This window comes from Panthera uncia (genome assembly GCF_023721935.1).
Source record: "Panthera uncia isolate 11264 chromosome C1 unlocalized genomic scaffold, Puncia_PCG_1.0 HiC_scaffold_4, whole genome shotgun sequence".
Lineage (NCBI taxonomy): Eukaryota > Metazoa > Chordata > Mammalia > Carnivora > Felidae > Panthera > Panthera uncia.
Window position 1 is genome coordinate 6477992 of NW_026057585.1, and position 16412 is coordinate 6494403.

The following is a 16412-nucleotide window of genomic DNA, read 5'->3' on the forward strand; positions in this document are numbered from 1 at the left end:
TTCCAAATAAGCTTTTTTTGTAACTGACTCCTGCCCTTCTCTCCCTCCTAAAGGGTAGGGAGGATCCATGAGGTGACATCAATGGCTCATGCCATATTCCTCAAATGACAGATACTAAATAAACATGGGTATTATTTTGACTGCCCTCTCATTATTATAATTAATTAGTTCATCATTTCCGGGTATTATCATCATCCCAGTTCATAGGTGTTCATCTAATCTGCTTACAACAGTGAGGTGAGTTAAGCACATCTGGATGCAGAGAAGAGACTCAGCCCTGGCTGCTGGTGCCTCAGGGAGCATCTCACACACGCTCTATAAAGAACGTGGGCACATAGCCAATGTGAGTTTGTTGTTCTCCAGGCACTGGAGCCAAATGTCCATGACAGAGAATGAAATTGTTGGATGGGGTAGATTCAGGTAGAGTAGAGTGAGACAGGGGCTTGGCCAGGACTAGATCCCCCGGTGCTTCCACTGCCCCCCACACCATGCCACTGTCTGGAATTCTTTCCATGAGAGAGCCTCTAACAGGCTTCTCTGTCATTCATATGCTACCTAACGGCCACCTGTGACTGACCCTCTGTGGAAGGACTAGGTATTTTGACATCAGTCAGCCCCTCTGGTCACCTAGCAGGTGTTAGGCATTGGTAGGCACTATCTAAGACTCTGTGGGAAGTAGAAGATGAGAGTTGAAGGATAGGGTGTTGCTTTCTTAGGACAGCATAGCGTTAATCAAAGTTGTGAATCGTGGCTTGCTGGGACTAATGACATTGAATGGTCCCCTGACAGTTTTGTGTCCCGTGGTAGAAGACAACTGTCTAGAGTGAGCATCCTTACAAAGGAAATCCCTAGCCTGTCAGGGGCATGGCTACAAACATTCAATTACCAGGAAGGGTAACAACAAGCCTTTTTGATTTCTCATGATATAAGTGAAAACAAAGCCTTTGACCTAGGCTCGCCCAAAGAGCATACACGGATAAGCCTTGAACAGGCCACATCATCTTGCAGGCCCTCATATCTCTTTTGTCTTCTCCCCATAAAAGTCAAATAGTTTTACTAGCATTCGGAGAGCTCTGAGAGCAACGGGAAGGGGTGTGGGCATTGCTACTTCTCTCCTGCTTCGTGGTAGATTGGAAGAGGGTGGGATTTGGAAGCTGGGGGTCCTGACTTGACTTCCCTTTCCAAATTTATATTGGGTAATCTTATGCCAGTCACTTGCTTAATTTCTCCTGTTAAGTAATGACAATAAATGGACCTCCCAAAACTGCCCTAAGGCATCTCTTGCATTGCTTGACATGTCTACATCTTTAATTGAGAAGCTGTCTCACCCATTTCAAGAAGAGAATTAAAAAAAAAAACAACACAAGACCCATACACCATGAACTTTAAAACAAGCAGAAGGTCAGAGGTGCCTGGGTGGCTCAGTCAGTTAAGCCTGCAATTTCAGCTCAGGTCATGATCTCACGGTTCGTGAGTTCAAGCCCTGCATCGGACTCTGCACGGACGGCACAGAGCTTGCGTGGGATTCTCTCTCTCCTCTCTCTGCCTCTCCCGCACTTGCTCTCTCTCTCTCTCTTTCTCTCTCTCTCTCAGATAAGTAAACTTAAAAAAAAAAAAAAAACAGACAGAAGGATTAAAAGCAATGGTCATACATGTCCTATTGTCCATTTCCCTTTGGGTCCAGCTTCAAAGAGTCTGTGCATATCAGGAATGTAGCCCCACGTTCTGGATCTCTCAGACAGCAACTTATGTCAATTCTAGTGTTGGCCTTCTCATGGGATCACCCTATGAGAAGCCCCACAACCTTTAATCATGGCCTCCAATGTTGGGTTCTTCCTGTGTATCAATACAGTTCCACAAGTTCCACATACACTATTGATGAATTTAACAAATAGTTATTTGATCATCTACTTTGTACCTGGCAACAGAGATCCTAGGATTATAGTCGTGTATCAGGAGACGGATAAGTAAACACACAGTTATAAGAGAGTAAGCAAAGTGCCACTGCAGGCCACTTTCAGAATGCTTTGGAATCAACTTCTAGCCCAGCGTTGATGGTAGTGATTATGGTGCATGGTCAGAGAGACTTTTTGAAGGAGGTGGCTGCTGAGTGGGAATTAGCGAAGCAAGGAGAAGTGGAAAGAACATCCAGGCGAAGTGCAAGGCCTAGGAGGTGGTGCAAGATGGGAAGACAAGGAGGAAGGCAGAGCAGGGAACAGAGTGGCATGTGGAGAGATCAGCATGAGCTGGATTTAACCTCAACAACTGGAGATGTTGGGTTTTATCCTCCCACTTTGCAGCTGAGTAAATTAAGGCTGAGAGTGCTAGGAGAAAGTGAAGGTGGATACTTGGGGGGAAGATTAGAAGACGTGCAAAATGAGCAGATGAGATCAAGTCACTTTTGAGAATGATCTTCAAATGAATGAGGAGAAATGATGAGGTCAGGAAGCCATTGGTTAATGGCAGGACTCTGTGAGGCCCATTACTTACACTTTCTGCAAGGGATCATAAATTTCACCGCTTATCCATTGTCACAACTGTTGAATATAATATATACAAAGGGAATTGAAAATAGAGTGTAGATCTGTCTGCCTCCAAAGTCTATATCCTTTCCTAGTTTAGAAAGAAATTTATTTTATTTTAATACTAAGATTAGGTGGTTGGAGGAGCTAGGGAAGTTGGGGTGGCCCGCTGGTGGCAAGTTGGACCTTATGAGGCCAATCCCTTTAGGTCCAAGAGCTTGATGGCTGTACTCTGTCAAGAGCTCTGGAGCCCAGCTCCCCAGGAGCCTCTGTGCAAAACCCTAAATGCCACTGCCTTTCTTTAAAAGCCCTTAGAAGTAAAACTCTAAGTGTTAGCAAAAAGGGATATTGGTATAAGAAGGAGGTGTTTTGATTTTGCAAACCTATAAGCTTCTTGGCTCTCTTGAGGTACCAGAAGGACCTTTTCCTTAAAGAGGTCCCCCCAAACTTCTTAACTGTGCTCAAACTCTAAGAGAAGACTAAAATTTTGAAAGTGTTGTGGTACCTGGCTGGCTCAGTCAGTGGAGCACACGACTCTTGATCTTGGGGTTGTGGGTTCAAGCCCCACATTGGGTTTAGAGACTACTTAAAAATAAAATATTTAAAAGGAAAAAAAAAACACAAACAAACCCCAAAACTTTGAAAGCTTTTGACCATGACCAAAACTGAAAAAAAGATAAATCTGGCTGTTTTCTCATATTTCCAGGTTGACATTTTCTCATAGGCAAATTCCTAGATCAACAAAATGCTCAAATTAGCAAAGAGGTAATTATAGTTTCCCTAATACTGACCCCAACATATTCCATTTATTCTAATAAAGATATAAATGCTAATTTTCAGAGGCAGAAAAAATGGGGACTGTAAGAGAATGTTTAATATGTGTAAAGGATCCTGCTAGCTTCCCAGTTTCCTACCCTTAAGGCAAGTACAACTGTAGAAAAGTGAGTTGCAGGATGGTGGGCTTTCATTGGCATTCCCAAAAGGTGTCAAACTATGAAGGAAGGGTTTTTCATTTTTCTGAAAATTCTGGGGGCTCCTGGTGCTGCCCAGCTGGGCTTCCTAGAGCTGAGGCTGTTCTTGAACCATCATGCAGGGCAGCTGTGAACAGCCTATTGTGTTATGAAGAACATGTCTGCTCACATAAAGGAAGGCAGACCGGTTATGTATAACTTCTAGCACATGTTCGCTGGGTCCTGGCTCTGCCTCTGAAAGTGCAACAGCTGACCCAGGAAACTGTTGGAACTGCTTCCTGAGAGCATCACTTTGAAAGATGCCTGCTCGCCCACCATCTAAAAGACAGGTCAAACCTAAAGAAATTAGTGTTTTCTCTTGCAAAATGTGTTTCCCTTATTTGCTCTACAAATGTAATGTGGGATTAGTGTGGAAACTTGGAAAATGCAGAAAAGCACAAAAGAAAAAAATTATCAAAATCTCTATCATCCCTAACCGAGGGATACCCACCGTTATTATGTTCTTCCAGTCTTTTTTCTTGGTATCTATGTTTAATAAGTGATACCCTACAGTGCATATTATTTTAGAAACTACTTTCTACATACTGGTTTTGTGAACATTTTTCATATAAATAAATATTCTTGGGAAGTGTGATTCTTTACCACTGCATAGTACTGCCTCTATAATGAAACTTAATTCTCTTGTTTACTTCTCTGTTCTTGGACATGTGGGTGTTTTTAATGATTTGCCCACCATTACTATCCTAATTTTAACCAACACTATAGTTACTATCCTTGGAAATCCATCCCGTTGGGTTTTTTTTTATTTTTTTTAAATGTTTATTTATTTTTGAGAGAGAGAGAGACAGAGCACAAGCAGGGGAGGTGCAGAGAGAGAGGGAAGCACAGAAGCTGAAGCAGGCTCCAGGCTCTGAGCTGTCAGCGCAGAGCCCAATGCCAGGCTCAAACTCACAAACTGTGAGATCATGACCTGAACTGAAATCGGATGCTTAACTGACTGAGCCACCCAGGGGCCCCTAACCAACCGTATAGTTACCATCCTTGGAAATGCATCTAAAGAACCTGTTGGTTCTTTATAACGAGTTCTTAGAAAGAATTACAGGATAGAAACTCACAATGTACACCGTATGCCTTCTGATGCATGTGAAGACACTGTCCCCCTTCTCCTCACCCTAAAGTGTGCACCAACTCACACTCCTACCAGCCATCTAGACTTCCCAAAATAATAGTGGCTACATAGGACTTTTCCAGGACCAGTACTAACCCTTTGCCACCGTTTTGAAAAAGAAAATGGAAATATTTTTTAATGTTTATTTATTTTTGAGAGAGAAAGAAAGAGAAAGGCAGAACGTGAGCAGGGGAGGGGCAGAGAGGGAGATATGGAATCCAAAGCAGGCTCCAGGCTCTGAGCCGTCAGCACAGAGCCCGACGCGGGGCTCAAACTCACAAATTGCGAGATCATGACCTGAGCCAAAGTTGGACACTTAACCAATTGAGTCAACCAGGTGCCCCGAAAATGGCAAATTTTATATCTAATGTTCCCACATTTCCCTGTTGTTGAGGCTTTCTTTTTCATGTCTTAGTTTCCTTCTTAATTTCTCATCCAACCCTACTCTCAGTAAAGTCACTAATATACTCATTTACACTCAGGTACACTAGACAGTGATTAATGAGATAAAATATTGTACTATACATTTTAATCAGTAAAAAAACCAAAGGGCTAAATTTCTTATAGGGTTTCACTTAATTATCAAGCTAAAGATAGGAGGGACTGTGGCGTGGAGAAAGCCCAAGAGGTAGTAAAACAGAGGGTCAGTTGTCCGCCATATTCCTAGAGCTGCCCTCTGCGAGTCTCTTATATGGACAGAGAAAACAATGGAATATTCACAGCCTATTCCTTCTCTACCCAACCCCTCAGGAGAATCTTGGTGTTTTCTGCTAAGTCTCCCCACCCTCCAGCTCATAATTATGAATTCAGTGGAGTAAGCCACACAGGCAAAACTGATGAAGGTGGAAGAGAGAGGAGAGAGGATTTGCTGGTGAGAATAGATAGAAAGCTACGAGGGAGAAGAGACCAGGGAGTAGACCTCAGAGAGAGTTTTGGGGAACTTTCAAGAAGGAAAAGTTTGGGAAGCCAATAAGAAGGATAGAAGTTGCAAAAGAGGGTGTCTTTCTTCTTCTTTTTTTTTTTAAGAAGTTTTGCCGTGCACTGTCCATGTAATGCCTTTTGATGTTTTCCTACATGTCCAATGGTTTCAGTGAAGCTTTTCCATTGGGTCAGTATTTCTTTGTGACATTGTCAAAAACTGGACCACAAGATATTTGGGCTTTATATAGGTTATAATAAGATCCTGTCCCTCGAGCTAGACAATATTTATGGATAATAATTAAGAGCTGATTTCTAAATGCGTGTTTATATTTAGCTGCTAATTTTAATTATTCATGTAAAATCTTTAAGGAGAGATAACCCTGAAATAAAAATATGGACCGCCATTCCATTGGGCTGCCTCGTGGACATGTTTTGGTTCAGTAGAAGAAGGATACATTCCAAAATCAGATCAGCTCAGTTCGGTATTTATCGAATGCCTAGGATTAGTCAGGCACTATGTCTGACACTCAGGGGAATAAATGTGACTGATACATTGATTCAGCATGACCAGCAGGTTAATAATTTATAATCAAAGCGCAATTTTATTTTTATCTCTCTCTGACCATTTGAAGTGCATTCAGTAGGGAAATACATGACAAACCTTTTTTTTTTTAATTCAAGTTAGTTAACACACAGTGCAGTCTTGGCTTCAGGAGTAGAACCCAGTGATTCATCTCTTACGTATGACACCCAGTGCTCATCCCAACACGTGCCTTCCTCAATGCCCATCACCCGTCTAGCCCATCCCGTCACCCAACACCCCACCAGCAACCCTCAGCTTGTTCTGTGTATTTAAGAGTCTCTTATGGTTTGCCCCCCTCTCTGTTTTTATCTTATTTTCCTTTCTCTTCTCCTATGCTATCTGTTTTGTTTCTCAAATTCCACATATGAGTGAAATCATAGGATATCTGTCTTTCTCTGACGGGCTTATTTCACTTAGCATGATACCCTCTAGTTCCATCCAAACCTTCTGAAAGCTGTCATGAAAACTTGGCCTCTCCTTCAGATGGCTGATGCCTCCTTGGCCCCTGGCTCATGGCAGGCGCACTTCTCACATGACTCTCAGCGCTCAGGTGTCCTCTCCCACGTATTGCTTGTGGTGAGGACTCACAGCTCTAGGGTATCAGGCCCACCGGACAAACTCACATATTCCTTGCCTCGTGAAAGGGTAATGACCCCCAAATTCAGCTCTGTGTTCCGTCTCCCCCAACCTGAACCCCTGTCTCTGTCTCACTCACTGAGCTCTTCTAGACCACATTAAACCCCTGAAGTATGATTTCAGTTCTAGTGGGTGTTTCACCGCTGCACCCCAACTTTGTGCTTTGTGCATTGGGGAGGAGTTATAGCCTCAGGAATTACCTCACGCACCTTCTCTCCCTACACTGAGCCCCTTTTAAATCCTTCACCTGATTGAGGTGGCTAAGATTTCTAGAAGTGGTTGTCAAAGATCCCCTTTTAAAAATCTGCATAGTGCTGTGGTATCTTGCTTTGGTATGCAGCGTCTACTGTATCTTAGAACCTCAGCTGAAACGTTAAACTTAACATCCAATTACACGCACACAAAAAGATACACTGCCCGTTACTGAGAAGTTTAGAGGAGACCAAAGGAGACACAAATGTATAAACAGATCGTTTATACACTTGATATATATGATGGGATGGGCATCGGGATAGAAACATGTACCAGGGACAATGAAGACACCAAGATAACTTCTGATACACATTGCCACCGTTTTCCCTCAAGCACCATCCAGAGTTAGGCCATACACAAAAGAATGAGGAGGCTGTCTGGCTTACAAGTGAGCTCAAAGAATGTGGTGTCTTCCTGGGAACTTCATGCTTCAGCACAAAGGCTACGGAGTTGCCCCCTGGTTACTCCAGTACCTGGAGAAATGATAACATTACACATTTGGGGTAATACCGTATAATTGGTTAAAGTGGATAGGGGAAGGATCCTTTCTTAAGGGTTTGAAAGGAGGCCCAGAAATCTTGGCAGCCACATCTAAAAATAGTAATCCTCTCTGAATCTGCCTGGAGGCATTGTAGAGACAGGACCGGTTGGGGGGCCAGCGCCACTCAGATGTGTCTCCTTGTTGCTCTCGGCTCCATGGTATCAGTGCCCATATAGAAGACATCTGCACGGACACAGCCCCAGATTTTAGGGGTGGAGAGGGAATAGAAGGGGCCCTGTCCACTAAAGCTACCTTCTCCTACCTTCTCTGCATTTTATCCACCATCCAATTCTCTCTCTCCCCTTGCAATAAATAGCTCATTGCACTTTCCCAGCCCCCACCTCCCACCCAAACACGACTTTACAAAACTGTAAGGAAAATACTGAACACGTCTAAGAATGAGCTTGCTCCGCTCGTGGTGCTAAGGCAAGAGGAAAAGGGATCTGTGATCTGTTAGGGTCTCAACTGAAGTTTACGCTGCTGAGCGCTCGGCCCTAGAGATGTCCTCTCCAACTGTCCAAACAGGTGCAATCTACTCTCCACGCCACGAGAACACTGCCCTGGCTACAAGTCCACAGGCCTGTTGTAGCTTTAGTGATCTTACCCATTGCACATCCCAGCCATTGGAATAGCCCAGGAATTCAAGCAGTCAGGAATGGAAACTACCTCTTTCAGACCTCTCACACCCACCCAATCCCATTTCCCATTTTTAGAAAGATCGCCCTTGTAACCAGAGACCATTTCAGAGCAATGAAGCAGCATTTCATGCCCAGGGTATCCCCCACCCTGTTAGATTGTGACTCGTATGGCAGGCCGTGGCAATGTCCTCTGGGAGACCGTGGTAGCAGGGAAACTGGCCAGAGGGAGATAGTTCCAGCATCCCCAGTCATTCCTACCTCTTGTCTTCTGGGCACCTCCATCTGTGTTGCCACATCCCATGGTCATCCTGGGTTTCTCAACTCTGTGGCCACTGGAATGGTCACATTTGACTGCAATGTGAGACACTGTTTCTGTCCTCGGTTTGGGTAAGATATGCCTAGAAAAAGCGGAGAACTAAGAAACCATTGTAAATATGAACCCAACAAAACTAGTTTCTGATCCTGACTTCTGAAATCTAAGTCAAGGTCGATGTGGCTGGTGCAGCTTTAGGGGCACTGGAATTATCCTTTGTATCCAGGCTAGTGAGAAACAAAGCCCATCCATTTCTAGACCAAGGGAAAACCGGGGACGCACTTCTCCCAGGCCTGGCAGGATTCTCAGTCCCTGACAGAATCTAAGTGTCTCCACAGGAGACCTTCCTCTCCTAGCTCCACCCTCCACCCCTTTGGCCTGGAAAACAGCACACTGTCTACCCACAGTCACCCTGGTTCTTCACATGGGCCTTAAAGGAAAGGGATGCAGCCCTTTTAGTGCATTTGCTACCTGCCAGGCACTGTTCTACAGGTGTTATATATATCATGAAGAAAGGCACCAAATGAAGAAGGTAGGTCTGACGTTGGCCTTCAAATATTTCTCCCTCCCATTCAGAGCATTAAAAAGATGGTAGTGTTGCCCCCTAATGCCTCACCAACCACCAGGTAATTCACGTATGAAAACCACTAAACTTTAAAACAAAAAAAAAAAAGTATACACAAGTTAACATTAAAAACACTTCCTTCCAGTTTTCCTGATTGTAAAGTCCACTGAAACTTAACTTTGATCTCTGGTCCTTTTGTGAGTGTTGGTCGGGGCTGGGAGGGACAGGTTGCCATTCCTGCTGGGCTAAGGCCATAAGGCCACGCTTCGTGGGCCTAATGAATAGCCCAGGGCTGCCCAAAAAAGCTTGCTTTGGCCCATCTCTTGAAGTTCTGATAGCTTGGACCCCTGGACAGCGAAGCTTTGTCTGTCACTTGTTTCTCTAACATGTTCAATATTGCCTGAAGCAAATTCTCTGGATGCCCATTAAGACTGATTCTACCCTGCTGTGAAGGTATAAATCTTACTTTTAAGTTTTTGGAGGCATCATCTAATAGTCTGTTGATTGTGCAGGAAGTGTTCACGTTGGGTACCACATTCCCTCCATGGCGTATCTGTGTCTGTGATACCTGCTGGGCACTTGAGCTATACTTCATACCTCGCGTTTCCTTTTCTCTTAGGACTTTGAAGATACAATCCCATCATTTTTCTGGCATCCCTTGTTACTTTGGAAAGCAAGCTATTAGTTTGTCATTCCTTTCTAGGTAATTTGTCTTTTACCGCCTTTAAGATCTTTTCAGTCTTTGTTCATCAGTTGCGCTATGAAGTGTCTTGTAGTTTTCTTTTTACTTACCCTACTTGAGATACACTGGCCTTCCTGAATCTGAAAAATTGGGATCTTTCCTGCATACTAAAAAATACTCGGTCTTTTTCTCTTTGGATAGTGCCCCTCTCTCATTCTCTACCTCTGATTAGATACGTATTACATTTTCTCATTTTGGTCATGGTGTGTCCTACCCTCTTTTTTATGTTTTTAAAACCTCTTTTGTTTCTATGGCTGGAAATTTATATTTTCGTTCCCTGAAAATTTCCTTTTGGCTTAGAGGGGCGTGTATATTTTGTAAATCATCTGTGGAGAGAAATGACTAAAAGGACCCAAGGTGAATAAGTGATCAAGCACAGCTATTATCAGTTAATTCCAGGTTTGCTTCCTGACCCTGGCCAACTAGGTCTTCTGCTTTTTTGAGCCCTCCAAAAAGCATTGTGCTAGAATTCATGGTACCAGCAAGATTTCATATGCTGTAATTTTTTTAAAAGATTATTTTCCTTTAGAGAGGAATATAAATGATCATTTCTCCCATAAAAGGCACCTCAAAAGTGAAGACTGTGTTAGTTTCCCTTAGTCTTTGATTTATCCATTAATTCAATAACTTTTAAGTACTATGTGCTAGATACTCTGGGGGATGCATTCTCTAAGGCGAAACATTTACTCAACAAACATTTATTAAATTCCTACCATGTTCTAAGACCTGGAAAAACAGCATGAACAAAACACAGAGGCAAGAAACAGCCTGGGATCTTTATAGGCCCAAATTCATTTAGAATAGATGAAACATGGAGGTAGGGGTCCAGAAAATGGGGCAAGAAATGGGATAAAGTATCCACAAGTTCAAAAAAATTTTTTTAAATATTTATTTATTTTTGAGAGAGAGAGAGAGAGAGCTTGAGTGGGGGAGGGCCAGAAAGAGGGCCAAGAAGATCCAAGCACTGTCAGCACAGAGCCCGACATGGGGCTCAAACTCACGAACTGTGAGATCATGACCCGAACTGAAGTCAAACACTTAACTGACTGAGCCACCCAGGAGCCCCTAAACTATCCACACATTTATGTAAACTCTTCTTGAGCTTGTATTTGGTTTCAAGATTTTTTAACCTTTCAGAATTCATATACATTCTTTACTTTTTATGCTCAAATCAATATTTTATATTTAGATGTAAATCTTAAGCTGTTACTAAAATATGGTATCTGAATATGTAGAAGTCTAAACCAGAAGATAAAACAGAAATTTTGTGTTTCATTGTAGCCCCGTAGCCAACCAATCCCCGGGTTAGTGCCAAACCCCTGGGCCAGGCACAGGCTGGGATGGGGAGTTGGGGGTGGGTACAGGAGAATACAGCGGAACCTTCTTGCATGTAGTACCAGGCTAGCAGGAATGCAGGAACCATGAATCTACAGGACAGAGCTGAGGCCTGTGCCTTAGAAGTCAGGCTGGGCCAGAGGGAAATGACCATGCAGCAGACTCAGAAATCACAACGAGGCCCTGGATTCAAGCCCAGCTCCAGGGCAGAAGCAGGGTGCAGATTCCAGGCTGGAAGGCCGGGGAAACTTTCTTGGTATCTGTTACAGACAAGCAAGTCCACAGAGTTGTGTAAGTCAAGGATGACTGTGGGTCCTAGGACAGGGTGCATATCCCCTACCGTCCTCAGTGTGAGCAGTCGAGATCTGTCATGTACTGGAGAGGGCAGCCCCAGGGTCTGTGGCTAAGGAGTGCGGCTCGATCCCTCAAGGGATGGGCCCAGCAGCCTAACTTCCACAAGTCCGTCCATCCTCCCAGGCTTCATACAGCCACACCTTCAGCCACACTTTCAGCACTGTATGTCCACATCTACGCAATGAGAACGTGGGTCCCAGCAGGTGAGGACTTGCCTGCCGTAGAGCCCTGGGTCGGACTTTTGGAAGACCGAACAACGTATCCCTATTGATTCCCAGGATACAGCGGTCTGCTTTTCACTGGGGAGATTTCCTGGTATTACTGAAATAAAGAGTGAATGACAGAAGCCTTGGGGCATACAAATATGACATTGTATCCCATTTCAGAACACAGAGGCGTCAGACCGCCTAAGACAGGTATATGTGCTCAGGGAGAGAAAAGTTCTGAGGGTGACAGATAGACTTGTTCCCAGACTTATTAATGAATAAACAATGAACTGATCCCAGGGCTAGGCTTTCTGAGAGAAGACAGCCCAAGTTCTTCTCTGAATCTCTTCAGTGACAGTGTAGGTTTCCTGAAGGCAAGAAAGGGATGAAAAGTCACAACAGTTATTGTGGCTTTAGGGTGTTGCAAAGTGATCTAGATTCTAGATCATTTGCTCTGTGGGCCACCCATGTGCCCGAGGCCCAGATCACAGTGACCAATGGGGACAAAGGTTTGAGGAAAATGTACCTGCCCCAGAGGGAGACTGCCCTGTCCTACCCCATCAAACTTGCTAGTTCCCATGCTGGCCTCCCAGCCCCCATCCTAAACCCCAGTGCCTGACCCTCCTCCTCTTGCTCAAGCCCTGCCCTCTGAGGTTTCCCTTCCTACCTCATCCCCTTAAATCCACTAAGGAAAGAGAAAAGATAGCACGCTCTGGGCTGGGCCTTCAGGAAAGGTGTCAGAGTCAAGGCAGAGCTCTTTGAGTGGGGCCTGCCTTTCACAGCCAGAGAGGGGTCAGAAGAATGTTACAGACGGAGGACAACAGGGGACAATGCACTCATCCGCTTGATAAGGATTCACGGCTCCAGAAGGGGAGAAGGGTCATGTAGATACGATGGGGCATTTTACAGTGGTCTTAAATTCTAGGCTCGATTTGAACTTTGATCTATAAGCAATGAGAAATCATTTAAATTAGGAGACATAGGGGTGCCTGGGTGGCTCAGTCAGTTGAGCATCTGACTCTTGATTTCAGCCTAGGTCATGATCCCAGGGTTGTGGGATCAGGCCCCATGTCATTTCTGTGCTGAGTGTGGAGCCTGACTAAGATTCTCATTCTCTCATTCTCTCTCTCTCTCTCTCTCTCTCTCTGCCCCTCCCAGCTTGTGCTCTCTCTCTAAAATATAAAAATAAAAAAAATAATAATAATAATTGGGGGATACTGGGAAGGGATAGAAATAAGAATTAACATTTGTAATTTAAAAACAAAAACCAGCATCTATACAAAGCCTAGTTTGTTTCTCTGACCCTTACAGCAATCCTGTAGAGGCAAAGTGTTGATGAGGACCCAGGTAGAGGAAGAATTACAGGATTGCTCAATCATACAAGCCCTCTGCTCCCATCAAGTCTTCATTAGGAAAATAACGCCAGGTTCTCCACGGAGTTGGTGAGGGGAGAGGTAGAGAGCACCTTCTCTTTGCATCATCCATTCCAGAAATGACCATCATCCATCCATCCATTCACTGTCACTGAGCCGTGCTCCAGCCCTCATCTGGACTGGGCTGGAGCAGGAGGGGTGAGGAAAGCAAGGTGATGTGGGACAAGGTGGGAAGGAGGCCGTGCATGATAGGAGAGCGGCCTGAAAAGCAGGAGCCAATCATGTGAAGGACGTGCTTATTAGCGGCCAAACCTCACTCCAGGTGCTGTGCGTGCCCCTGGAAATCTCTCCCAAACTTTGGTTTGGAAGACTTATAATTAGGCTGTTTCAGTTCCGGCCACACAGACTGCTCAGGGGCTGCCCAGCCCTTCCTACAGAGCAGACACTTCATGGGAGGTTCATAACCGGTGTGAAGTGTGTTTGTTATTAAACAAAATGGGATCAGTTATACTGCTGAAGAAATCTTCTGGAAACGTTATTTCCTCTGCAGTGAGAATAAGGAAGAATGGGAGACACAGGTATGATTAGGAAAAAGACTAGCGATCAATCTGATATTGACTTTTGTCCCGCTCTGCTTGTGCCACTGGAGAACAGTGTGCACAAGGCTGATGAAATGCTAATGTGTGCTTCATGGGCAATCAGGGGACAGTTATAAATAGAGCAGGTTTAAGAATAAAATATAATGGGGCACCTGGGTGGCTCAGTCAGTTAAGTGTCTGACTTCAGCTCAGGTCATGATCTCGTGGTTTGTGGGTTCGAGCCACGTGTCAGGCTCTGTGCTGACAGCTCAGAGCCTGGAGCCTGCTTCGGATTCTGTGTCTCCCTCTCTCTGCCCTTCCCTTGCTCATGTTCTGTCTTTCTCTTTCTCTCTCAAAAATAAATAATAAACATTAAAAAAAAATTTATGGCTCTGCCACAAAATCAAATATTGTTTAGGTAAAGGTATCTATCTGTTAACATTCAGTAATTTTCCACCTGATACTCCCCCTTTCGGGTTTCCTTCCAGCATCTCAAACAAAAGATACCACCTGCGAGAGGTGGGCTTCTTCAGTCTGTGGAACATCAGGCCCGATGGCCTCCACAAGTTATTAACTGCACAAACCATGAACCCAGCAACTGATGGGAACCCTGGGAGTTAGAAAATTTGGATTTATGTAACATACCGTATGATAATGAAGACCATGCATGGTATTAGACCCAAAGTCTCATACCATTAGACCTTGGTATTAGACCCAAGTCTCATCCTACTCTGATTTAATAATGTAGGGGTGAGCCCGTGGATGAGTTACTTAACACAAGGCCTCAGTTTCCCCATCTGAAAAGAAAGATAACAGTACCGATTGGGTTGCTGCAGGGATTAAACGAGATAAGTGAGGCCCTGCCCTCAGTACATACCAGCCATCATTGTTAAGTTATTAATAAAGGTTTTAGGAGGCATAATCAGAATACATAACTGTGGCAAGGGCAAGGCCAGAGCAAACCCCCTGGGATATCAAATTACAGAACTGTCTATTTGAAAGGGACTTTCAAAACTGTTCCAAGTCCTATCCGGTGCCCCAAAATGCCCTTCCCCACTTCTGTCCCTAAGTACTTACTCAGCCCCTGCTTATAGGCACATGTCCAGTGACAGGAAACTGCAGTCTCAGGCCCGTACCAGAACCCTCACTGGAAAGGTTCTCTGGATACTTGATCTAAATCTAACCTCCTGGAACTTTCACCTATTGGCTTCATTTCTTCCAGAGTGATAGAGAATAGGCCCGTATGGCACCCTTCAAATTTTGAAGTGATCATCACTACATCTGGATGTCTCTAACTTAAACTACCCCAGTTACTTCAACTACCCTTCAAAAGAAATGTCTTCTAACCACATCACCATGCTGGTCCCACTTCTCCTAGATCAACAGTCCTCAACCAGAGCAACATGTCTCCAGACATTTTAGGTTGTCACAAAAAGGGCAGGGTACTGCTGGCATCTAAAAGAGGCCAGGGATGCTGCTAGAGAACCTACAGTGCACAGGACAGCCCCGACAGCAAAGAATTATCTGGCCCAAATACTCAATATGGCTGAGCGTGAGAAACCCTGTCCTAAACAAGCACATTAATCAGTGTTCTTTTTATTTATTTTTATTTTTTAATGTTCATTTGTTTTTGAGAGAGAGAGAGAGAGCACGAGCGGGGGAGGAGCAGAGAGAGGGAGACACAGAATCTGAAGCAGGCTCCAGGCTCCGAGCTGTCAGCACAAAGCCGGATGTGGGGCTCAAACCTACAAACCTTGAGATCATGACGTGAGTTGAAGTCAGACTCTTAACCGACTAAGCCACCCAGGTGCCCCAATCAGTGTTCTTCTTAAAGTGTGGGCCAAAAATGTGCATAGAGGAGTGTCAGCCATTTTACTGTCATTCTTTTTCTATTAAATTAGGCTAAGACTCTGGTAGTCTGTGGCTAGTGGTTAACTCAAGCTCCCTTTTCATGTGTCACTGCTAGCCCAGAAACGGCACTCCTGGGGCCCACGTGCTCACCCAGAAATCACCAATCAGTGGTGGCACTCTCTCCTGCTGAGCCTGGAGGCAGCCTTACAATCTTCTCTAACACAATATCCTAGGCCACCACCACTATCCATCATTCTTTTTTTTTTTTTTTAATTTTTTTTTCAACATTTTTTATTTATTTTTGGGACAGAGAGAGACAGAGCATGAACGGGGGAGGGGCAGAGAGAGAGGGAGACACAGAATCGGAAACAGGCTCCAGGTTCCAAGCCATCAGCCCAGAGCCTGACGCGGGGCTCGAACTCACAGACCGCGAGATCGTGACCTGGCTGAAGTCGGACGCTTAACCGACTGCGCCACCCAGGCGCCCCCCCACTATCCATCATTCAAAAGAAGTTGGCACGTGAGATGCAATCTACTTGTTGGTCATATCTTCCTGGTTTTGTGGCATTGGGGTCCGGGTATGATGTAACCCTGGGTCCTGTGCTTTGGAGGATCCCCATAATCCTGCATCACTATTCTCAGCGGCAGCTTGAAAGAACTCAACCTGATACTCAAAAGCACCCAAGTGTCTTATGGGCAATTTTTGAAAATGTCTTTCCCAAACAGAAAGCCATGCTGTCCACTGCCAGGAAAGCCATGTGGACAGGGCAGGGCTGCCCAGAAGGATGCCCATTCCTCCCCCTCCCCTCACGCAGCTAAAATTCCATGGAACAGCCCCCTCTTTGCTAATTGCTTCCCAACCC